At 31.8% G+C, this 26,839-nt stretch overlaps 1 protein-coding gene across 10 annotated transcripts in view; it reads right to left on the reverse strand.

Moving 5' to 3' along the window:
• C3g (C3G guanyl-nucleotide exchange factor) overlaps positions 1–26,839 on the reverse strand; it is a 93,863-nt gene that overhangs the window by 42,273 nt on the left and 24,751 nt on the right. Inside the window, exon 1 of one of the 10 annotated variants that reach the window (XM_083040229.1) lies at positions 4,744–5,145. The exons of the other annotated variants lie outside the window; for them this stretch is intronic. The gene's annotated coding sequence lies outside the window, so the exon portion shown is untranslated. Of the gene's footprint in view, positions 1–4,743; positions 5,146–26,839 lie in introns of those variants that run through there. 10 annotated transcript variants of the gene reach the window in all.

Raw genomic sequence — 26,839 nt, forward strand, 5'->3', positions numbered from 1 at the left:
AAAAAATAGTCGCTCTTGTCACGACAATTTATTTCATATTTTAAATGCGGGAGAAAGCGATAATAAAATATAATAAAAAATAATATTATTATTATAATATATATATAAGACTATTATTAATATATTATAAAATAAAATAATATATATTATTTATTATTAATATATTTATTATCCATTATTAATATATTATAATAAAATAATTAAACTTAGAAATAAAAGAATATGTAAAGCAATTAAAATGGCATGACATAATAATATTTCGATAATCCTGCATAAGAGAACTTGCAAGCGATATGCAAAATAGTTAGTCAAACGAAGCGTGACATTTTGATATGGCAGCTGCAATTTGATCGTGAAGTAATGAGAAAATAACAAACTTGTGCGCCCGCGTAAGTTTGCGGCAGGCTGGATAGACACACAAGGAAATGCCTATTCTTCGTCGCGAACAGATGTGACGCAAATCTCACTTGTCGCAAGCCAAATTGGTTAATTAGCAGCGTCTTAAGTTGCGACGCCCGTGACAATGGCTTGCCTACGTCACCGTCTCCGCATCTTTATATATACGTATACATATACGTAACTTCGCGATCTATTCGACTCCTATTATGTCGGGTGGTGAGTTGCGATGTCGACGAGAGCCGAGAATAGTTTTCGTAAACACGGTTTGAAGTTCTTCTCGTCGCTCGTCTCTCTTTCGATGCGCGGTCTGACAAATTTGGGGGAGATGAAGGGTGTCTCACTCATCAAAAATTTGTACATGTATCGCGAATTACTGAAAATTCTAAGTAATTTCTTGTAATGCGCCGTATAATTCTAACTAATGCATCGGAAAGCGTGTAATTATATTAATTCCTTTTTTTAAAAATATAATACAATATTTAAATATTATATCTAGTAGTAATAAGTACAAGTAATATCTATTACAATAAAATATAAAATTTGTTTGATTAATTTTACTATGCAGTTTAGTAAAATTAATCAAATATATTTTATTGTAATAGATATTATTTTTATTGTAATAAATATTAATCAGAGAAATTCTCATAAAATTCTTTTTATACCATATTGTCCCACAATTACTATGATTTTCAAAGTAAATTCTAAGAAAAAAATTCTGTGTACTGTTAAATTTAGTAAGAAAAATGTAATTAGAATGATTATAAAAAGACATGTTAAGAGAAATTAATTTGTGAGATATTATTGTAAATCATATAGTACCAATATATATTGTGCAAAAAATTTTAAATTAATATGGCAAATATTTAGTTGGAAAACACTAAATACAAATATTATATTATAATAAAGATATAACAAAAAGTAACGTGTTCCCAATTATAAGTTTAAAAAAATGTCTTGTTCTAAACTTGCACAGTTGGAAAATTTGTGTTTTTTTGTTAAAAACGTCCCCGTTAAAATTTTTGTGTTAAATATTTAACACATTCATGTGTTAAATTAACATATTGCTGTTGTGTTAATTGAACTCAAATGTTAAATTATTAAAATAACTGAAAAAAAGTGTAAAAATAACACAATGTGTATTTACTTTTAATTTTACACAATAAATATGTTCGATATTATTAGTGACAAGATTTATCTGTTAAAATTTACAGAAAAAAATGTTAATTTTACTTTATAATATAAGTGGGGATGATAAAATGTAAAATTAACAATTTTTTTAGTTAATTTGTACATTAAAACTATGTTAATTTAACACAAAATTTATTTTAAGTTTACTTGAAGTTTGCATTTATTTTATGTTAAAATATTAACACAATATTCGTGTCATCATTTAACATATCCATATTATGTTAAATTAACACAAAAATTTCTGTGAACCGTTTGGGACATGTGATATTTGTTAAATTTAACACAAATTTTTCAACTGTGTGGTGATTAAAAAATTCAGAAATTTTTAAAAAGCAACTTAAAAAAATTTCTTTTATATAAACTTAAACACACAGAAAATACAAATAAAATTAGATTAGATCTGAACAAATTAAATATCAAATATTAATGATTTCATAAATTATAATATTTAGTAAAATATATATTTAAAAAAACGTCATAAGATCATTTTTAAGACCTTTTAATCTTGTCTGGGTTATTATTGTTTTATGCTTGTAAATTGTAAATCAATGCGAAATTGTAAAATAATGCGTAATTCCCCCAAAAATGTACATGTATTGCGACAGTGAGACACCCCACGAGGGGAGAAAAGGGGATTATGCAAATAATGCGCAGATAAGAAAAACGAATTTCGCGTCGACTGGGATATGCAACACCATCCTCTTCTCGCGATCTCGCGTCATTCCTCGACGAAAATAAAAACGTCAACACGAGATGACTTAAGCACGACCTTCCATACCGCTCCTCATTGAGTCGTCATGAACGCCTACTTTCGTGCACACGAAATGATCTCATCTCTGAATTTCGCGTCTCTCGCGCTCTCGATTTTATTGAATAATGTATAATACATATACGATATGGAGAGATTGTGCGCGTTTAAAAATGATGTCGAGGGAATAAAAAAAACCTTCTCTTTCCAGATTAAGCGTTAAACTATCTAAGCTTAGCAAATCTTTTTAAAACAATTTTTATCTCCCTTATTACGAAATTATTTGTAATAGAGAATAATTATTATATGTAATTATTTAATTATGTACGCGGATAAAATTATTCTCGTTATTAAATACAATAATATTAAGTATTATTATTATTAATATACTAATAATATACATATATTAAAATATATTAATAATACGATATTATTATTGATATAAGTATTATATAATTATTATTAATATGCATGCTACGTTTTATATATAGAATTTTACAGATTTTTTATCAGTGATACGTCATATTCTTTAATTCGATACACCGCATGAATATTAAATAAAAAAATTAATTAATTATATATACCACGATTTTTTAATAATGAAAAATCTATTACTATTATTAATGTAAATATTATTATATACATATATTATTATTAATAATACTTGTGCATACTACGTTTTATATAATAAATAGAATTTTATCAGAGTTATGTCATCTGTTACGTCATATTCTTCAAAATACGGTACACTGCATAGATATTAAATAGAAAAATAAATAATATCAATAATTTCACGCCGCGATAATGGAAAATGATCATCGCGCGAATAAAGTTTGCAATACCCTCGTGACTGACTCATACCTAAATAACTAATTTCGCGTATATGTGTCTTTGTTCCCGGACTTTTTCCCGAACTTCGCAAAGAGAACCGGCCGTATGGGTGATATCATCGCAGAGGGAAACTTCTTTCGCAACACAAAAGGATCGATATCGTAGCGCATCGCGGTCTTTCCCTTATATACGTCAAACTTTTCTGCAGTAGCCGCGAGAAGGAGGAGGAGAAACGGGTGTGTCGCGACTTTTTACGATTCGCGGGCGGAGAAGTGACTCATATACTCACTCACTCTTAATCCCATCGAAAGGAGATGCTTCGTTAAAACCTCGCGGTTCGAGGAATGACCGTGATTTATCGTTATGTCACACAAAAAAAAAAAAAAAAAAAAAAAAAACAGATGGATACTCGCGGCTCGACGTTTGTGTCTACGCACATATGTCACTTGCCTGTCACGAAGTTATTAATAAACGCCATCCTGTCGCCGGCTTACGCGATTGATCTACGGTTAACGTCGGAGTGTCCGGACCTGTCTCCGGAGTACTTACATAGGTCCGAATACTCCGGATATCCAATATTTTCTTATCAATTCTTTAATATATCCCTCCCGATATATTTATTTTGAATTCTCCAAAATATATATCTGGTTAATATTTTTCATTAATATTATTCCGCGGTATATCTTGGCAATAAGATTTAACGCTACGATCTAAAATTGAGATAAGAGTCAGGTCGTTAGACTCATTGACAGTAATATAACTCTCCGTATCACTCGTCTCTTCTCCTCTAATTTGCCTAGGCGTAAGATAAGCTCTGTATCAATACACTGAGAGAATTTTCTTTTAGAATTTATCCTGAAAATCATGGTAATCGTGGGACAATATGGTATGGAAAGAATTTTATGACAATTTCTCTGATTAATATTTATCACAATAAAAATAATATGTTTATCACATGTATAAAACAATATATACATATAAAATATAAAATATGTTTGATTAATTTTACTAAATTGCATAGAAACATATTTTATTGTAATAGATATTATTTCTTATATTTTAGATATTAATATTTTATTGTAATAGATATTATTATTTTTATTGTGATAAATATTAATCAAAGAAATTCTCATGAAATTTTTTCCATATCATATTATCCCACGATTATCATGATTTTCAGGGTAAATTCTAGGTCCTGCGCGCACAATAGAAAAAACATTAGGAACAAATATAAAATATTAGGAATAAGAATTATTTTAAAATAATAAAATCAAAAAAACTCTGATATACAAATACAAATTCAAATATAAAGGGCTCTTATTAGCTTATTAACCCTTATTAGTCCTTTATATATGAATTTGTGTTTTTATATTAGAGTCTTTTTTCGATTTTATTATTTTAAAATAATAATTTTTATTCCTAATATTTTCTATATTGTGTACAGGGCCTAAGAGAAAATTCTCTGTGTAGCGATCGCAGTTATACTTGTCTTAATAATATTATTTATCCATAATTTCTATTACATCTGTAATATTTCACCCAAAAAATCTTATAAATTAAAATCGATCGTTCTTTACCTATTTATAACCAGAAATTTGTAGCTTCAACTCGCTGTTTCGAATCCTTCACGACGAGAACCTTCTCTCACCTTCCTTCTTACAGGAACTGTACTCGTGATACGAACGAAACACAATTGAAAAGCAGATTTAATCGACGAGATTTAATCGCGCGTAATTTTGACGTCAGCCGGCCGATTCGTCTTATCGATGATGATCCGCACGCGACTTTCCTTCGAGCCGACACATCGCGATCGCGCAAAAAATTTCCGCCGTTCACTTTCGCAAATTTCCTTCCGTAAACGTCGTTCGACGAAGCGCGAGACACGCGTAAAGAGAGAGAGATTGAGAGGCGCAGAGAAGGAGGGGGAGGGAGAGAAAGAGGAGCGGCGCCGCGACAGGAACGTCCGGACCGCGTGACGTGCGCGCATCGACTGCTAACTAACTTGGAGCGAGGAGAGAGCTTCGGCTTCGGGTGCGATCGCCCGTGATATCGCCGTCTTCGTCGCGCCGCCGCCGCGCCGTCTCGCTCGCGCTCCCTTATCTCTGCTACTTCTCTCTCTCTTTCGCCCTTATCGTCTTCCCCGCCTTCTCGCTCTCTCTCGCTCGTCTTATATACATATATGTATCTTGCTATCTCTCTTTCAAGTATAAAATTATAACTTGAATTTTAAGTTAAGATTCTTGAATAAAATTATGGGACGAGAAGACCCTTTGAATTTTATATACATTTTAAAATTAATTAGAAATTAAAAGAAATTAAATAAAATAATATTTTATTGGGAGGATAATTAAATATAAGTAACTTTGATTTATATAAGAATGTTTGAAACATTGATTTATGAAAGTTGGAATAATTTTTGGAAAAATTATTGAAGAATTAATTACCTTAGGGATAGCAGCGTAATATTTTTAAAAATATCATATTGATAAATTTGTTTGCGACCTCGATGTTGAATTAAAATAAAAATTAAATGAGACGCTCTTTCTTTTCTTCCTTCTCCGTTCATATTACTCACAAGTCGGCACGTCCGCGCCTTTTTTCGGTGTCGGATTTAAAGGGAACACCAATTCGGCTAATCTCGGAGTCGATGTTTAAGAATGAAAGTCGATCGATTCGATAAATTTCGTATTTATTGTTTTTAATCTGTCTTGTTTATATTCTCTTTGGATGTTATGATATATAAAAAGATATGTGCTTAAAATGTGACTATTTTGTGTGGAATGCACTGTAAATGTTTTTACCTGAGGGAATACGATCAAATGCCTTATCTAGAACGTCAGAGAATTGAACGAGGTTTCCAGCAAGTCTAAAGATAAAGAACACTTATTGTTAGAAGATTTGACAGAATTGGAAGATCATTGTTCAAACATTTACAGAGACGTGCATTCAGATGCAAGATAGTCATTTCGGGCACTTCTTGTGAAGATAAGCAGATATAGATTGCTAAGATACAAAACTAGCTTTAACAGAAACAAGATCAAATTGAATATGTTTATATGAATTTATTGTTTTTAATTATTAAATCTGTTCTCTCGATATAAGTCTGACATATTAATCGAAACACCCTGTATACGCGTTTTCAATTTCTCTTATATTTATTATATCTTTGTTATCTCATGAAAAAAAAAATTAAATAAAACATAAAGTTTCTAATTTCGATCAATGTTTCTTAAAAATTATATATTTGCTTTCGTGTAATTTTTGTGGTTTAACTTCTCTTATAGTTGTTATATATCATATTTATTATATTACAAGGTGTTTTTTGTTTAATTTTTTTATATTTATTACATGTTATCTTGTAAAAAAAAATTAAATAAAAAATGAAGTTTCTAATTTCGATCGATGTTTCTGAAAAATTCTAGATTTACTTTCGTGTATTTTTTGTTTAATTTCTCTTATAATTTTTCATCTTTTTCATATATTTGTTATATCACAAGATGATATATAACAAATGTAAAAATTATACAATTTGCTTTCGTGCTTTTTCTTTTGTTTAATTTCTCTTATATTTGTTATATATCATCTTGTAATATAACAAATATATATAATATATATATGATAATATTTGTTATATCTCACAAGATGATATAAAACAAATATAAGAGAAATTAAAAAAAAAAAACACAAAAGCAAATTGTATAATTTTTATATTTCTTATATATATCATTTTGCAATATAACAAATACGTGAAACAATCAAGTTTCTAATTTCGATCAATGTTTCTTAAAAATCATACAGATTTACTTTCGATTTGTTTTTCTCCCTATTTCTTTCTTATATTCCGATACGCTATTTTATCGTTCGCTATTTTCATAATTTCATGGAGGTACGCATTTTCCGGGAAAGCTGTGTTATACGAGCGTTACACAACACTTTGATCGATGCACTTTGTTGAGCGCGGCGGGGATTAACAAACGGAGCGGCAAAAGTTGGCGAAAATTTATAGCAACTTCGTGTCCGCGCTCGTGCGCATGTCACTATGTCATCCTTAAAAGTTAGCGCTCCGAAAGTCGCGTAACGCGCCGGTTTCTTTTTTTATTTAGGATACGAGGAGAGACCCCGGTCGGGGTGTGACGGTTTCACAAAACTTCTCGGGTTCGCCAGTCTCTCTCACCCGCAGGATGGAAATCGAGAACGCGACCCTCGACCTTTTCACAAACATCCCCCGCTCCACTTTCGTGACATTCGATTCTCGAACGTCATTTTTACACTCCTTTCTAGTCGTTTCGCGTTCAAAGTGCACTCGACTAAAGTGTGTATATCCCCGTCGTAAAAAAAATCAAAATACTCTCAAATAATTTATGTCCATTACAGATCTAAATAGCAAGCTTTAAAAAAATATGATTATCTTGCACATTGTCATTTTAATTTTTGGAGTAAACATTTTTGCATAACTTGTATGAATTATAGACAAGAATTTTATGTTGTAATATAACTTTTTTATAATAAAAAATAATAAATTATTGAAACAGTTATGTCACAGCACAGACAGAAATTATTTGCATGTAAAATTATAATTTTACAGCAAAAACAGAAATTCCATCAGAATTTCTCTGTTAAAAAAACTTGAGCTTTCCTTGACTAGACCATTAAATGCCATCTGACCGTGAAACTTTGCTTTTATTTCGCTTCCGCGGAACGTCCAGCGCATGTCATTATGTGTGGGCAGAGAAACAGGTTTTCAAGAAACGTGTATACATATACATATATGTGACAGCATCAAGTAAAAATGCAGAAAAACGAAACAAACACGGCGCTTCTTACATTCGTATTTATAACCAAATTTGGACGACGGTATTTATTATTATTATTATACTTCGAGAAAAAATCATCTCCGTGAAAAAAAAATCGATGAAAAAATTTATACATTGTAAAATTGTAAAAATTTATAAATTTATACGTATATAAAATTCGAATAAAAAACACTCAAACTGAATCAATGAAGACGTAACTGATTAAAGCAGTGATTAGATTTAATCAAAGATCAATGAATACTTTATTTGATCTTGAAAATATTCACACTTTGTTCCTCCAATGTTTCACTAATTATAATTAAGATTTCATATAATTAGTATTCAAATTCTGAATTATACCCACTTTATTTTTAAGATATGATAAAAAATGAACGAAATAATCTTTAGCCAGATATTTTTTTTAAAAAGATATATTGTTATGAGAATTTAACTTGCATATATATAATATAATATCATAATATAAGATGCATTTAAAAAGTCATTGATTAAAACAGCAGCTACTATCAGCTACTGCTTGTTTCAGCGAGATATTTCACTGTTTGCAATGTTATATATTTATAACTGATGAAAGCTTATCAGTGATGACACACTGATTCCACAAGAGAATAATTCCCTGTAATTTATTATTAATTTCACAATATCGTGGATAGAAATCACAAAGTTTTTATGATTTTTGTTTCTTTTATGTACGGAGCTTTGGAACGAAATATTCAACGAAAAATTCTCCCATAAATTTTTATAGCAACGCTCCTTCGAAATTACGTTCGCTCTGTACATTCGGTCGTCATGCAGGCGAGTCACAAAGTGATAACAATTCAATGCTCGATAATAGCCGACAATATCGAACGGATATTTCGGCGAGTTATTGTACGACAAAAACACACCGTTCTTTCTTTCTCCTCTCCGGAATATATTTTTACATTATTTCTCCAACCGCTTAGTAATCCGGCACGATCGTAAAATTCGGAAAGAGCTCGCCAAGCTGAGCCAAGATCGTAAAATAGGGATCCTATATGCTCCTTCTGATTTAAGCTTCGCGATGCACGAATGCACCATGGAATTCGGAGACTGTGTATTCTTTCTTCTTATGATACGAGAGATGAACCGACTGTCCATAAAACGACCAATATATACATATATACGTTCTTCTCTCTTATTTTAAAACAAAATGGAAACTTTTAACAGAAACGCTTTCTCTCTATGAAAGTAAGAAAACGAAATTTATAGCTCAATGACAAGAGATAATCATTTGTGATACATGAATATATTTCATTTTTTATTATTTTTTTATTCGAATATCAAGACTACTGCATAATAATATCTAAATATATTTTTTTTAGAAATAAAATTATAAATATATATAAGTGTTGTTTTTTTAGTGTACAAAAAAAATAATAGGTATATAAAAATATAAACAATATAAAATATAAATATAAAATATAAAAATATGTAATATAAATATAAATAAAATATATAAATATAAATAAAATATGTAAATATAAATATATAAATATATCAATTATATAAAATATATAAAATATATAAAAAATATAAAAATATAAATTATATGACTTATTACATAGACATATGTCTAAAAATTTATTATTTTCTCAAGAAAGTATCTCAAATTTCTATCTTATATAACAAATACCTGCAATCCCTCCCTTCCTCTCTCTCTCTTTCTTTCTGTTTCAGTTTATTCCACGATTTGCCAAATTGTTTCGCCATGCACCGCTTTATTTCGGCCCAATTCTTATTCACGCATGTGTAAACGGACAAGATATTCCCTAATACAATACTAAAGGAAAATTGCCCCTTAATTAAGGGACCGGCCGATAGCGCGGATGTAGGAAGGGGAAAACACGAGGAATTCGAGGCTGCAATTTGCGTATTAATGGGATCCCACAAAGGCAGCGGCGCCGCGACTTTAAGGGGTGATAAACGTATTTTACGAAGCGCTTTCTCCGGCGTGGTCGCAATTAACGGTAAAACGACGAGAGGGGGCTCGAGAGCAGGGGGAGAGAAAATGCGGGAGGGCACGGTTTGCTCGCTGTTCGCGGTAGATATCTACGTTTATACCTGTATCGCGCGACAGTAAATAAAAAGCTAATGGCGCGGCCAACCGCACACGCTGGTTATCATTTTCATTTTTGCCAGTCGCTATTTTGCGCGATTGGACGGTCTCTCGCGAACGTTTAATAATAATACGAAAGCTCCGTTCGTGTCCGACGCGTTACTTTTTTTCAGAATTTTACCATGTATGCAAAGACTTGTATATTATTAAGATATTATAAAGATTAGATATATTATAAAGATTTGTATATTATTTCCGTTGTCAAATATTGAAATAATATAATACATTGAAAGAATTTTCAGAATTTACCCTGAAAATCATGGTAATCGTGGGACAATATGGTATGGAAAGAATTTTATGAGAATATCTCTGATTAATATTTATCACAAAAAAAAAAAATATTTATTAAACTGCATAGTAAAATTAATCAAACATATTTTATATTTTATTGTAATAGATATTATTATTTTTATTGTGATAAATATTAATCAGAGAAATTCTCATAAAATTCTTTCCATATTGTTCCACGATTACCATGATTTTTAGGGTAAATAAGAGAAAATTCTCTCTGTGTATAAATACAAGATAATCCTCGTTACCGTTTTTCACGATTTTTAAAACCTATAATCTGTTGAAAAAAAGTCTTGAATAAAAATTTATCATGTTTTAAGCGGCAACAAATTGCAATAATAAAATTTAGCTGAACGCTTTTTGGTTGATAAAAACCAAGACCAGCTTGATTTTTTTAAAAATGGAACTATCATGTTTTTTTTTTTATAGTAATGTAGAAGACAGTAAAAAAAATCAATTAGTACACAGAATGTCATTTTATGTTACATTATGACTCAACAAACCATTTTAAATTTGCTAAAGCATAATTCTTCTTTATTAAGGAAGTTTATTGCGGAAACGTAAGTAATAAACAGACTCGACAATTTGATTATATTGTTCATAATACGCAGTTTAGCTGCTCATCTGATCAGTAAACTTTATCAGCTTATCGTGTGTATAAGTGCCTGATATAATGAATCGTTATTAGAATATGAAAAAGGTAGATACATATGTTATTAGTATTTGACCCCCCAAATGGTTGAAACAATTAAAATGAGATAATCAAAATGATCAAGTTAATCAAGTGTCTAAAATGAAGAAAATAATCAAAATGAGATCAAAATGATTAAACGATTGTAATGATCAAAATAATCAAAACGATCAAATTGATTAAAATTATCTCAAAACGATCAAAATAATCTATAAAATCTATATGATCAAAATTATCAAAACAATCAAAATAATCATTTGATTAATTTGATCAAATTATCATGCGATCATTATTAATAAAGATAACCAGGTAAAATTAACTTTAGTAAAGTTGACCCGCCTTATCTGCACACAAGAAGGATCGAGTAAATAAAATAAGAATATAAACTCCGTTAATCGTCTTTTAATTAATTAATCGTCTAATAATTAATCTCTAAATTTTAAAATACTTATATATAATTTAATATTCCGCGTATATATACAATTTATGTAAATATGTCACCGAATATATATTTGAGTCAATTAATATATTCAACAAAGTTAATAGCTGTTTTTTGCATTAAAAATCGTACAACTGTGAAATTTAAATGAAGAAGATAATTAAGACATAAATCATATGTTTGAAGCATAAAATATTGAAAAGATTTGTATCGACAAGAGTCGAGAAAGTAATGAATCAAAGTATGTTCAGATCATTTATATTAAACTGTTAAATTGCCAGGAAGGAATGGAGAGAGTTTATTGAGGATTAAGTGACAGCGGTAAAGAGAGAAAGGAATTTATGATTTTCTCTATTTTCTTTTCTTTAATATCCTTCGCGGATTTATTCCGTTCGGCCAATCGCGCGTTACAGTGTTCGTAATAAAGGATCTCTCCATTTATCCGGCTGAATCTCGAATTTTATCAGATAATCCGATTTCTCAGATATAACATAATCGTTAATGCTATTATCCAATATTTAAAGTATTGTGTCACGACGTTATACGCATGAGATATATGTGATTTCTAATGTAATTTGTATATCTTTGAAGTGTAATTTACAAGAATATAAAGTTTAGAATTATTTATGCATCCCACGACGATATAAATACCATCGAAGAACTTTAAGATACTATATGTCAATTTATATTATATTTATAGATATTTTTATTACCTTTTTTATATATTTATATATTTATATATTTACACTGTAAAAAAATGTAATGTATTACATAAAAATATGTAAAATTACATAAATAATAATGTATACATTTTCATTATTTATCGTGTAATTTTACACTTATTATTTATGTAATGTTACAAATTTTTATGTAATACATTACATTTTTTTACAGTGTATATATTTATAGATTTACTGAAAACTCTCCTCTTTTCAACTTTAAGGATCGATTGTTCCAACTTCTTGGTAAATTTTATCCAATAAATAACATATGTTCGTCTTTTTTAAAATTTATCTGAAAAAAGACGAAGATATGCTATCTGTCAGGTAAAATTTACTAAGAGGTTGAAACAATCGGCCCTAAGAGAGAAACTGTTCGTTTATTATCTACATACTTGATATACAAAATAAAAACTCAATTTTTATATGTATAAATTAAATCTGTCCAATCCTACAGAATTCATAAACGTGAGAAAAATTAAAAAATTAGAAAATTACACTGAGAGAATTTTCTCTTAGAATTTACCCTGAAAATTATGTGAAAAAAAAATATATGGACAATATGGCATGGAAAGAATTTTATAAGAATTTTTCTGATTAATATTTATCACAATAAAAATAATATCTCTATCACAATAAAATATAAAACATATATTTGATTAATTTTACTAAACTGCATAGTAAAATTAATCAAAAATATTTTATATTTTATTGTGATAGATATTATTATTTTTATTGTGATAAAAATATTAATCAGATAAATTCTCTTCTTTCCATACCATATTGTCCCAACTTATTTTTTACCTTGATTTTCAGGGTAAATTCTAAGAGAAAATTCTTTCTGTGTAGAAAGTAGAAAAAAATGGTGCCTTCTCACAATAGGAGTGACAGGAAATCAAGGAATAAAGATTTTCGGCGTTTTTTTTCTTTCGATTCGTGACGCTCTTGTTTTAAGCGAATCCGATTTATCTTCGAAAGATAGAAAGAACGTAAATGATCGTTCGGCTGCAATGCGAAAGGGGGAAGAGAGGGAGGGAGGGAAGAAAAAAAGGGAACGTGGCACCGTGAAAGTTTTAATCGAAAAAGTTCCAACAATGCGTTCTGGCTGGTTTTAACAATAAGATCAATGCGACAGTCGCCGGCTGCGCGTTAAGCGTTTTATTATTCCGCGGGATAGCGAGATATTATTATTGATTGCTCTCCCAGGTATTGATCTTCGTTGTTTCGCGAGTATCTCTCTCGATCGACCCTTCGCGCGGAAATATCCGGGGATTTTTTTAATTTTTCCACTTGTTTTCTACATTTTTCAAACCGTGCGAATAGCGCTTTGCTGTTTTCGGTATCTGTCTGAAAAATAGAAAAAAAAATAGAGTCGAAAAATGCGTTTTTTCCTGACACTTTGTCGCTTCGGCGTCGAATAAATCGCTTCTCGATTCGCGCGACAACCCCCAAAAAAAGGACGAAGAGATAAAACACGTGATCGACATTACAGAAACGTATAGGAAGTAAAATCTTCGCACGTCGCGAGTGGTAACGTTACTTCGAGAAAAATGTCGTCGTAAATCGACGTAACGAACAATCGAAATAACGTAAACGGGAGGACGAAAAAAAAAAAAAAAAAATCAAGGACGAACGAAAATATATAAGGAGCTATGATCCCGTCCTGCGACTTTTCGATATATATCTCACGGGGCGATATTATACGCTTTCCGATAAAAGTGCGACGTGTAAGACGAGATATCGCTTCTTGCATTTCTCTCCTTCCTCCCTTCTCTCAGGTCCATATCTTTCTTCGAGCACAGAGATTTTTCCCGGCGACTCTCGCGCGTCTTCTTCTTGAGCCGCCTTGAGCTCGATAAGACGGCGAGAAGAAGTGTGTATATATCGATATATAGTCTTCGGAGAGCCTGCTTGTCACGTCAAAACTTTCGTCGGCTTCAAACGAGATAAAGTCCGCAGTCAAGCACGCCGAAAGACATACTGCGCATAAGTGATCAAAGGAAAAAAAGAAAAGAAGAAAAAGAAACGCGAACATCGAAATTACGAGCCACTCTCTCGCGAAGATATATATCCGGCGGTATTTTACGTGCTTTTTGGAGGGAAATCTTTAAATCGACGTATAATAATATACACAGAGAGAATTTTATCTTAGAATTTACCCTGAAAATCGTGATAATCATGGGACAATATGGTATGGAAAGAATTTTATAAGAATTTCTCTGATTAATATTTATCACAATAAAAATATTTATATCTATTACGATAAAATATAAAATATGTTTGATTAATTTTACTATGCAGTTTAATAGTTAGTAAAATTAATCAAATATGTTTTATATTTTATTGTGATAGATTATTATTTTATTAGATTATTATTTTTATTGTGATAAATATTAATCAGAGAAATTTTCATAAAATTCTTTCCATATCATATTGTCTCATGATTACTATAATTTTCAGGGTAAATTCTAAGAGAAAATTCTCTCAGTGTACACACTAGCGGATCCTAGGGAAGGGTAAGAGATTAAAACTCCTCCCTTCCAAATTAAAAAATAATTTCATGATTTAACGCCGTCTATTAAAAATGTTTTGAAATGGTGAATGAAACAGAACTGAAGGACAATCACTTAAATAATAAAGAAAACAAATTTCAAATATGTAAAAATATATTTAAAAAATAAAAGAAAATTAAAACATTTTTAATATAAAATTTTTTAAATATTAAAAATCAGAAATTTCATGTCGTTGATTGTGGAATAAAAGCTTGTGATATCGAAAGAAAAATATCAAACTAAATAATTTTATCGAAACCCCTCTCATTATCGACGTCAGGATCCGCTAGTGAATGTACGGCTATCTCTTAAATTTTATACATTGAAATCAAGAAATTTATGTGAAAGAATAATGACACTTGTGTACGAATGATGATATATTCGCTGCAGAGAGATCCCGATTAACGCAATTCTCAATGCGGAGCGGAGCATAATTCATGAAGATTCAACATGGCAATTTGCATTTTGATGAATTTATCATGCTAATACATCGGAAATTACCATATTAATATAGACATATTTTTTTATGCATAACAAAGAGAAAATTCCAACAAATTACTGAGTAAACTTCCCGTTTACGATGCATTCTTTAATCATAAATTTAGAAAAAAAAAACATATACGCGGTATTTTTCAAAAAAGTTGTCTCTTTTATATACGTTTATGAAACGCGCGCGCGACAAAAATTGAAAAGATCGAGGACGACCGAACAGAGAGAAACGCGAATTCGTTTGATCGTACAATTTTCAATTTGCCAAACGAAACGATCTCCGAGGCAATTGCATACTCGACATGATATCCGAACGAAACGTCGAACAGCTTCGAGCAAATATGTTGAAGTGGAAACAGCCGAGTTCTCTTTCGTTTGCGCGCGAATATGGGAATCTCGTTTCTGTCGCAAGACGGTGTTATCCGGGTGCGAAAGTGCATCCCGGGGAATATCTGGGGAGACGAGAAAAACCCTGGGCCGAAAGTTAAACGACTCGAAATCTTTCTACGCCCTCTTACACTCCGGCGCAATTTCTGAGTAACGATAATAAATGAGCTTGCAGCATCGGTCGGAATATATAGTGTATTTCTTTCGCAAAAGCCAGCGAGGTTTGTGATTAATGTTTATGTGCTTTCGCTTATGTGAATTCTGTCTCTCGCAGGGGATAAGAAGAGAGAAATTGCCGATAATAACGGGAAACGATATACTGGCTTACAATTATGCGCGGAGAAATAAATATTCGATCTCAATCATTGCATCTGCATAGATCATATTTGTGATATAAAATAGACAATTGTTTAAAATATATACATATATAAAAATTGTAGAAGATTCTTTGTCAAAAATTAAAGTAAATTAAGTCTTTCATATAAACATATACTTCTATATCCCTTCCTGAGGAGTTACACTTCTCCAAAGGGGACGTGAAAATTAAGTTATTTTTATTATTTAATTTATTATTTAATTATTTAATTTTTATTATTTAATTAGGATATTTTCTACTAGTAAAAAGGATATTTATTAATAATTTTTAAAGCCTCCCGAATCGTTATATGAGAATGAAACTAGCAGCTCCTATTCAATTTTTTATTAGAACACTTTTTAACGAATCGTAATGTGATTATCTAAAAATAATCGTTAGAAAGCTTGATTCTTTTAGAAATTTTTTTATTTCTTTTATTTTTTCGTAAAATCAATAGTTTGCAAGAAAAAAATTAAAATACATTATTATGCACGGTGCTAAAATGGAATAGATTATGAGAAGTTGAATTTTAGAATAAAAAATGCAAGCAAAAAACAAAATTATAATAAATGTTGAAAAAAATGGAACAAAAAAAAAACAAAATTTGAAAAAAAATCTTAATTTTTACCTCCTTCTTTGGAAGAGTGTAATTTCTCAGGGAGAAATATGTGTTTATATGAAAGACTCCCCCTTAATTTTCGAAAATTTTTCGCACTTATTTAGAATCACTCTGTATATATATAAAAAAAAATAAAAAAAGATTGAAAAAGATTAAATCGTATAACAGAGAGAGATAGCGAACATGTAAAATGCTGAGCGCAATTTCATTACATTTTCCATCGTATCGATTGTCCGATATCTCCTAGAATGTTACCTCGGGGAAACGAAAACAATCGGGCCGTAAAAGAAATTGCAGCGCGACTGGGATGCCGGGTTCCGCGATAGCGACTTAATCGAGTCGGTCGGAAAAATGGACATTATTGTCGATCGAAAGAGTTCGGGCCACCAGTAGAGGAAGTCATAACCATCGATTTTACTCGCCTTCGAAGTAACATTAATGGCATCCTACGTCGCAATCTATGGTCACCGGTTGAAGCCAGAAACTATCTTACGATTCTCACGATTGTAAACTGCGTTGTCGATTTAATCGACTTATCGTGCCAATTCGATTCAACGAGCCAATGAACGTCCCGCGAAATCGAAGATGACGTTGCCAAAAGAAAGTATACATATATATAATCCGTGAATAATTTTACACCGCAAAATGTACACGGCTGGAATTATTTCGCGTAGCTTAAACAACTGTTATCGCACGTTTATATTGCTTTATATGTATACACTTGACGTGTCAAAGGAAGAAAATGCGTTGCTAAAATATTTTCCTTGTCATCCCTTTCCCTGTATATATTCAAATCTTTCGAATAATAAATCACTTGACGTTTTAACGCAGCCAGAGTATATATATATATGTATAAAGAATACATTACATGTAGTATATTGTATGTTGGGGAGAGGACAAGAAGAATAGCAAGCATTAATATCAATGCGGGAAAAAGGGAAATAATCTACGCGAGTGCTTTTCTATTAGCTGCCGTCTTTAAATAACCAACGATTGTATACGTTAATTAAGATGAAATCCCGAGTATTTCGAGGATATTTCTCTGAAATCGATAAGGTTGCTGGATATTTCATGCCGGGTACGATATCAACTAGATTGGATTGCATCGGACTAGATACGTGTATCGCTATACCTCAACGCAGTTTATTTCCGGAAAACAATAACCAAGCTGCATTACCAAGCGGAACATTCTGCGAATGGCAATTGCTGGCTTGGAAGGAAGAAAATCCGAGCAAAGAAGTGGAATATTAAAAGGCGATGTATTTTTAAAATCAACATTATCTCGCCGAACAAAGATTTTCTTAGAAAGAATCGCCAGCGGCTCAACCGCTCAGCTGATTGAGCTTTGACGTTTTCAAAAATTATGTTATAATTTGAAATTAAAATGCCTAAATTAAAATTATGATAATAACGGAGAAAGAATAAATGATTCAATGGTTAGGTTTTATTACAAGTTTTATATTAACATTAAAAATTACACTGAGAGAATTTTCTCTTGGAATTTATCGTGAAAATTATGGCAATCTTGAGACAATATAGTATGGAAAGAATTTAATGAGAATTTCTCTGATTAATATTTATCACAATAAAAATAATAATATCTATCACAATAAAATATAAAACATTTGATTAATTTTACTAAACTGCATAGTAAAATTAATCAAACATATTTTATATTTTATTGTAATAGATATTATTTTTATTGTGATAAATATTAATCAAAGAAATTCTCATTAAATTCTTTCCATACTATATTGTCCTACAATTATGCCAGAATTTTCAGGGTAAATTCTAAGAGAAAATTCATTCTGTGTATATATAGAATGTTTCGGAAATCAAGATATAAACAAAGGTGGAAATAATCTTTAAAATTGATTCGAAAATAAAACTCTGTACAAAATTTTATTCTACATGTTCGACTTGCATCACCTCTATTTTGCTTGTACCACGATTTTTTATATGCCTTCTATGCTCAATAATTGTGAATTATTAATGATATATACTAGCTCCTATATGATTTCTACAATTTTGTTCTTTGAGTCCTATTTCTTTGATTTTTATTCCTTTAAATTCGCGAATAAAATTAATAAATCGTTGAAAGTTGTAATTTATATGCGAAAACGTAATACGACATGATTAATGCCGACATGAAAAATATAGTGCATCGATGAGCTAAAACTCTTCATCTGTCAATTCATTTTGATGTCGATATAGATCTGCTCACGTTTCACGAAATATTTCATCCGATGGAAAGCCATTACCGGAGAGACGAAGATCTGTATGTATGTATGATGCAACGTTATATAGCAGCTAGAAGGATATATAAAAATCAAGTATAAAGAGCGATATCTTTCACGAAAGTAGAAATTCATCGCAAATTTTATGGCATGTTGTATGTGACTAATTACGTAATAAATAAAAAATTGATAGACTGTATAAAAAATATATTCAAAAATTTAATATTTTAAAAGTATTGTTAATATTAAGAAACTCCTAAATTTTTTATAATATATTTTAAAAAATACGATAAAAGTATCTATTGTATCTAAAATCCTGCAAAAGAAATTTAGATTCGTACAATTTAAGATAAACAAATAGATTTCGATCGATAAGCAAATTTTTCCATAAATTAAGGAAGAATTTCTTGCGTGAAAGTTAGCTTCATAAATGATGCAATTACGAGTCTTGCTTGAATTTTAAATTCGCGATCCTATATCCATTCATCATTTGAAACAGAGTCCATATTTAATGTTCGAGAGTGTTTAAAAAAAACTGTAAACTATTTCAATGAACGTTTAGATAAATAGACTCTTCAGCTTTTATCCCGATGTTAAAAATATAATTGTCTGTTCACACATGAATGGCTCAGAATTTTCATCTATTTTATCTCTCAAAATGGAATTTTCCCCTCGGAATAAAATTCGCGTGACGAGGTCTATTTCTTAACCGCGCGTTCATTTTTTAAACGCGTTCATTCATGGTCATGGTATCTCTTTCAGTCGGTTCGCAACCTCGTACAAACCCGACCACTAAATCTGCTCCTGGTGAACAATGGAATTACACGCGTACTCGTCATTGGAGGGCACGATAAGCCGGGACGGAAAGGGTTAAAGCCGCGCGAGACACGACGAGGAAAAAAGAAAAAGCCAATCGGTGTCTCTCACTCACTCTCACTCTCACTCTCACTCTCACTCTCACTCTCACCCTCACCCTCACCCTCTGTCTTCGGGGAATACGCGCAGCCCTATTACACGAGATGTAATATCCCCTTGTTTCCGCGTACGAGAGAGATCCCACGTTTCTCGCCGCGGTATACGGTTCTCTGAAATTGCATCTGTTTTGCCGCTGCACTATGCATACGCTGTGTACACTACCATAATTAGCCGGTTCTTCCAAGCGGACGGACGGCGCTACATCAGCTTCCGACGCGTGTACCACCGAGACTACACACTCCTATTCATCTCGCAAATAACGAGTCGTGAGGCGCATTGTAACAAGGCATTCCGCAGTTTCTCTCGATTACGTAGCCCATTTTTTTTTTTTTTTTTTTTGACAGAAAAAATGTCAAACAAAATTTTCAATAGCATACGTTGTATTCAAAACATCATCAATTTTTTTCAATAGAAATTCTCAAGCAAAATTTTCAATAGATTTTAATACGAAAATTACATTGTATCCAAAACGTGATTACATTTTTTTCAATAGGAAGAGAAGTTTTCCAGCAAAATTTTCAATTGCTTTTAATACGAGAATTATATTTTATCCAAAACGTCATTAATTTCTGTCAATATAGAAAGAGAAATTTTCAAGCAAAATTTTTAATAGCTTTTAAATACGAAAATTACGTTGTATCCAAAACGTCATTAATTTCTGTCAATAGAAAGAGAAATTTTCAAGCAAAATTTTTAATAGCTTTTAATATAAAAATATTGTTGTATCCAAAATGTCAAACGCCTATACAAATGTTGAAAACATCTAAAAATTCGATAATAAAAATCGTGCGAATAATACAAATCATACACAGAGAGAATTTTCTCTTAGAATTTACCCTGAAAATCATGGTAATTGTGAGATAATATGGTATGGAAAAAATTTTAAAAATATGTTTGATTAATTTTTTATATATATGTATATATATACTTTTAGTAAATTTTACTATACTTTTAATAAAATTAATCAAACATATTTTATATTTTATTGTAATAGATATTATTATTTTTTATTGTGATAAATATTATCAGAAATCAAATATTAATCAGAGAAATTCTCATAAAATTCTTTCCATACCATATTGTCCCACGATTATCAGGATAAATAATTTTCAGAATAAATTCTAAGAGAAAATTCTCTCTGTGTATAATAAATAAAAAAATCACGATTTGTTAATAATAAAAATCACGATAGCTCGATATCTCGATAGTCAATTTTGGAGTCAGGAATTGACCCAAAAAATATCTGACATATTTAAAAAAAAAAAATTCGCAACGAATCCGCAGTCATTTAACGAAAGATTCATATCGCATCATCGATATAATACGAGATACGAGTCGCGCGAACTATGCAAATTATGCGGATGGGGGCAATTTTGGGGGTCACTGTCATTACCGATAACCATATAAATACGTGGAGGAAGAGGAGGGGGACGAACCCGTCGGCACCCACGGGGTGTCCCGGAAGGGGGGAGGGGGAAATCGTCGGGGGAGCAATATTCTCCACCGTATAAATATCGTCGTGCACGTGCGAATGCGAACTATGCCCCCCTGTCCTCGCCCCCTTCCCCCCCCTGCTCGTGCTACGATTTATCGATTTCCCGATAAACCGTGGCATCCATTCGATTATAGGAAATTTGTAACGTAACGCGACTTCGAATTGCAGTCACGTTTAAATGCCGCCGGATGCGTCGCGTTCACGCGAACGGGACGCGCCGAGAAAACAAATCTGATTGATCCGAATTAACATTTCCATTTGCATAAACGAATGAAGCAACGAGCACGGAACCACCCGGTGGTGGTTCGGTCAAAATCCCGATAAACGGGGGGCAGGGGGCGGAAGGGGAAGAGGGGGAGAGAGACATGGACGTTGCCATGGAAAATTGTCATCCCTGCCTCGAGCACGTCGGAGGAAATGATAAAATCGGCGTATCATAGGCGCATATCACGTATCAATCGCGAGGTATCCCGGGAAAACTATTTATCGAAACAAACTTTGTAAAAAAATTAAAAAAAAAATGTTTAGCTCAAATTCGTCGTTTTTGCGGCTGATTTAAAAGTCTAAAAAAACAAATTCACACTTTCGCATCGCGGTCTTATAGAAGGATCTTTACAAAAAATGCAATTTTTCTTCGTCGGTTTTATTTTAAGAATATAATTTTAATATAAATAAAAATGAAAAAAGAATATAATAAATTAAATTAAATTATAAAATAAATTTTATTTTAAAAATATATTTAAGAGAGAATATATCCTGGATACTTTTGATTTCATTCTAAGCGACTGTCTGTGTATCGATTAAAGAGCGGAAACGATTTTCTAATTAATTATTCGTCCATATAATAAAATGTCAACTTTATTTGCGAAATAATAAAGTTTATCAAATTCAAGAGAAATAATAATCTTCAACGATATATGTAACATATAAATGGCACAATTATATGGCAGAGACTAATTTTTCTTTTGTCGCGATAGAGTAATCCAATGAGTTAATTATGAGCCAAGTTGCTCGTGCAAGAAAAAGATTTAATCATCTTCGAACGCGACTTAATTACACGTTTAAGACGGAAGATTATTAATGAACCGGTCGCTATGAAAATCCCTATCTTCATCGTCGTTCCATCCGGCATGTCGCAATATATACATATATATACGCGATATATCGCCTATATAACGGGATAATTAATCTCATTAGCACTCGACGAGGATTCCGCGCTAATAACTTTTTTCATGGTTCTTTGAGATTTCACGTTTAAAATATAGCAGCGTTTCTCTCATCCTCCTATTAACGAAGATCAAACTTTCATGTATGTTCGATCATTTTTTCTTTTTGTTTTACACGAACGTACGGACTTTCGCTGTCGGGGGTTTCCTCCACATCTCCTCGTGTATTTCGCTCTATCAGCGTCTGCATCGGGTTCTGCATCCGTTCCCGCAAAGATTCACTTGAGCGGAAGTTCTCGCACGAATGAGGATCGACCGGCGAGAGAGAGAGAGAGAGAGGGAAAAGAACGCAAAATGGCGAGAAGACGGGCCGACCGGAAGAAAGACGACAGGGCGGAAGACACGCACAGAAACGAAGAAAGAGGGAGGCAAAAAAGGGAAGAGGGGGGAGAAAATTCCGGGCCGCTCTTTTTCCATTTACTTTCGTCCCTCGACGAGGAATTTCGCATTTCGCGCGAACCCGCGAATGCTTGGTCTCCCGACCCGAGCTCCCGAATTCAACCCCTTATACAGGGGGGGCGGAGGAGGAAAGGGGGGCTCTTTCACTTCGCAGGACGAACGCTTCTATATCGAAGCCGCAACTCTCCGTACGTCTCGACGTACGATCTAACATAAGCCCTGCTGGGACCCAAATGGAATCAACCCCTTCCTACCCCCAGAGAGATGCTCCTCTCTTCGCTCGTTGAAAATTTATCGGCGCGACACGCTAAGCTCCCCTTTCACGCGCGGAGAAGCGGATTTCTCGGTCTTCATCTTCGCGCTACCCTTTTCTAGGTTCTTGAAGAGACGCGCGACGAGCTTATCGTCTCGATAATTTATACGAGTGACAGTTTAAGACACGCGTCCGCGAAATACTGTATATACAGGGGAGAGGAAGGGGGGTCGCCTTTAATCTGCACAGCGGATTTTATCGTATTATCAGTCGGAGAAGAAGAATATATACGGTAAAATGTCGGAAAAGTGTGACCCCGATGTCTCTTCTATTTAAAGAGTCCAGTTTAAGAGATGCGATCTCGTTATCTCTTTTCTCCGCTTGTTACTTCTGGTTTCTTTTCATCGTCCCTAATAGCCAATTTCGTCCAGATCGGTTAACTTTCATCTGAATTTAATTGGCCGTTTGTTTCTTTCCGGAACAGCCGGGATTCAGAGCATCGAAGTTAAATTGAAGTTAAGATTAAAATTTTCTAGATTTTTATTATATATTTTCTTTTAATCGACTTGACACGATGGCGAATGATTTTTGTTCGATTTCTTTTCTTTTCCCCTAACTGAGGTTTTAATAATGCTTAGGTGAAAAATGAGATGAAATATACGAAACAATATATATTATCGACTAAAAACCTAACTCGAGGGTGAAACTGATTGTTGAAGAAGGTGTAACGTAAGAACACTCTGAAAAATTTAATTTTTTACAATATATATACATACGTATCAATATTTAGTGAATCAACGACGTCCAAACACCGTTATTAAATTCGAGATTTTCCTGCGCGAATAACAATAACAATGTTTCTACAAAGCAACTTGCGTTACACGATACATCGTGTATAACTGTTGTTAATAACAGTACTCAACAGAACTCAGCCCTTCGCTAGTTGTTGAAAATTCCCCATATGGAACTGGCGCTGTGGAAGTTTATACAAACATCGGAGTAAATAGTTCCCCCTGCGTGCATTTATCTCGTCGTTTGTGCACCCCCTGCCCCCCTTCATGCTGTTCCGCATTCATCGGATCAACAATTAAACTGGATACCGTGAACGCGAAATTCTCTTTTCCAGTATAAATCCGATAGAAGGTACCTGTACAGCACTCATTCGATACCTAAACACGATGATATCGCGTCGGCGCTTATCACGGAGATGTTATCTTACGTTAATGTTATCTACGGGGACTTTACAACGTTTAAATTTTAAATACGGCGACGTGTGTGTGTTAAATTCGCACACTGGAAAAAAAAATTTGTTAACTTGACTAAACCTTTCAATTAAATTACTATTTTGTTAATTGAACATATATTAGTATTTAAGTCAAATATACGTTTTGTTAGATTATAATATGTTGTATTTAATTTAAATATTTCTATATGTTCAATTAACAAAATAATATTTAATTGAACGGTTTAGTCGTTAAATTTTTTTTTTTAGTGCAGGCGCGTTTTTTACGTAGTAAAATCCTCTGGTTCTCTAGTTAATTTATAACTCTTCGATATATGAAAGAATATTATTATTAATTATCAGAACTATTCGATTAAAAAAATTTTTTTTAAATTTTTTTAATTAAAAAAATTTTTTGGAATATTAAATTGTTTTTTCTATTTATTTCTATATATACACCTATTATTTTTCTATTATTATTTTACTTATCTCTAAAACACATGAAATAATCAATTAAATTCTTTTTTCAGAATTGTTCAGACTTGATGTTGAGTGTTATATTTAACACACCTCGATTTTCAAATATTATTTTAATAATCTCTATCGCTGGAACTCTTTTCAAAAATGCTACACAGAAAGAATTTTTTTTTTAAATTTACCCTGAAAATCACGGTAATTATGGGACAATATGGTATGGAAAAAATTTTAAAAATATGTTTGATTAATTTTACCATACTTTTAGTAAATTTTACTAAACTGCATAGTAAAATTAATCAAACATATTTTATATTTTATTGTGATAGATATTATTTTTTATTGTGATAAATATTAATCAGAGAAATTCTCGTAAAATTCTTTCTATACCATATTGTCTCACGATTACCAAGATTTTCTGGGTAAATTTTAAGAGAAAATTTTCTCTGTATATGAAACTCCTAAACTTTTCCTAAAAGAAGTTGGAACTCTAATCAGAACTATCAAATTTTGAAATTGGGATGTTAACTTCACCTTGGAAAGTGATCGATGCTCTGACATTCTTATTAAACAGAAATCAATTTTAAATTAGTATTACTCCAAAATTGACATTTACATATTTAATCAATTCCCGATTAATTAATTAATTAAATCATGCACGTAAATTATAATTTTTTCATATTTAGTCGAGTGGATTCCTAGCGTCCCATGTATTTCAGAAGCTACAAAACACTATCGGTTATCGAGATATGCCATAAAAAAGAGATAGTCCTTAAAGTGCAAACATTTATATTTGCAAATTCGCGCAAAAACGCAGTGGCAAAAACAGATTGATCTCGCGCGAAAAACGCAGATATATATAGCTACTTATTTGCGAACAGCTCTCACCCATGAAGAATCGATTTTCGCGACCGGAAAGGGTGACCGACCCGATGGGGTGGAGAGATGCCCGAGGGCCCTTTGCCAGGAGAGAACTCTCGCGTAACGTCTTGATTAAGTAGCGGTTTGCACCCTCCGGAGTCGCCCTCGTAAAACAGGAGTGTCCCGCGCTTCTATATGTTTCCAATTGGCGCATTAAGCGCCGATCTACACCCGCGGGATCTGATTTATCTAAACGCGTAACCGAAAACACGTAAACAAGAAACAGATTCCGACCAAGTCTAATGTAAGTTTCTTACGCGATACACTGAAGAAAATCCATGCATTTTTACATGGAAAGTACAAAACCGGAAAAATTACTTAATTATCACTGTAATTTTATTTTCCATATTTTTAAAAGTAAAAATACCTACATATTAATGTAAACTATATGTAAAATATTGGTAAAATTACTATTTTTATGCAAAAATCACTTGTAATTTTAAATTTAGTATTTTCACTTTATTAGAACTTTATTTTATAAGCATTTATCCATTTTATTTATAACATTATTTTATAGCACTTATACATTTATAGCATTTCGTATGTGTAATTCTATGTTCAGTGAAATATTTTCAATCCTGAAAATATATATTTTATATGAAATTACATATAATCTGTAATCTTCCATATAAAAGCAATATTGATTATGCTGAGTCGAAAAAAAATCCAGCATAATCATATAATTTCACACAAATACTTTTTTCAGTGTATTAAAATGAATAAATGCTTATAAAATAAAGTTCTAATAAAATAAAAATACTAAATTTAAAATTACAAGTAATTTTTGCATAAAAATAATAATTTTACCGATATTTTACATATAGTTTACATTAATATGTATTTTTACTTTAAAAAATATAAAAAATAAAATTACAGTGATAATTAGGTAATTTTTCCGGTTTTGAACAAGTAATTTCCATGTAAAAATACATGGATTTTTTTCAGTGTACAGTTGCGCCTGATTAATTGCACTTTACGGAC

The sequence above is a fragment of the Prenolepis imparis genome, unplaced genomic scaffold (assembly GCF_030444845.1).
Source record: "Prenolepis imparis isolate NDT839.2.m4 unplaced genomic scaffold, iyPreImpa1.0 SCAF_6, whole genome shotgun sequence".
NCBI classification, from domain to species: Eukaryota; Metazoa; Arthropoda; class Insecta; order Hymenoptera; family Formicidae; genus Prenolepis; species Prenolepis imparis.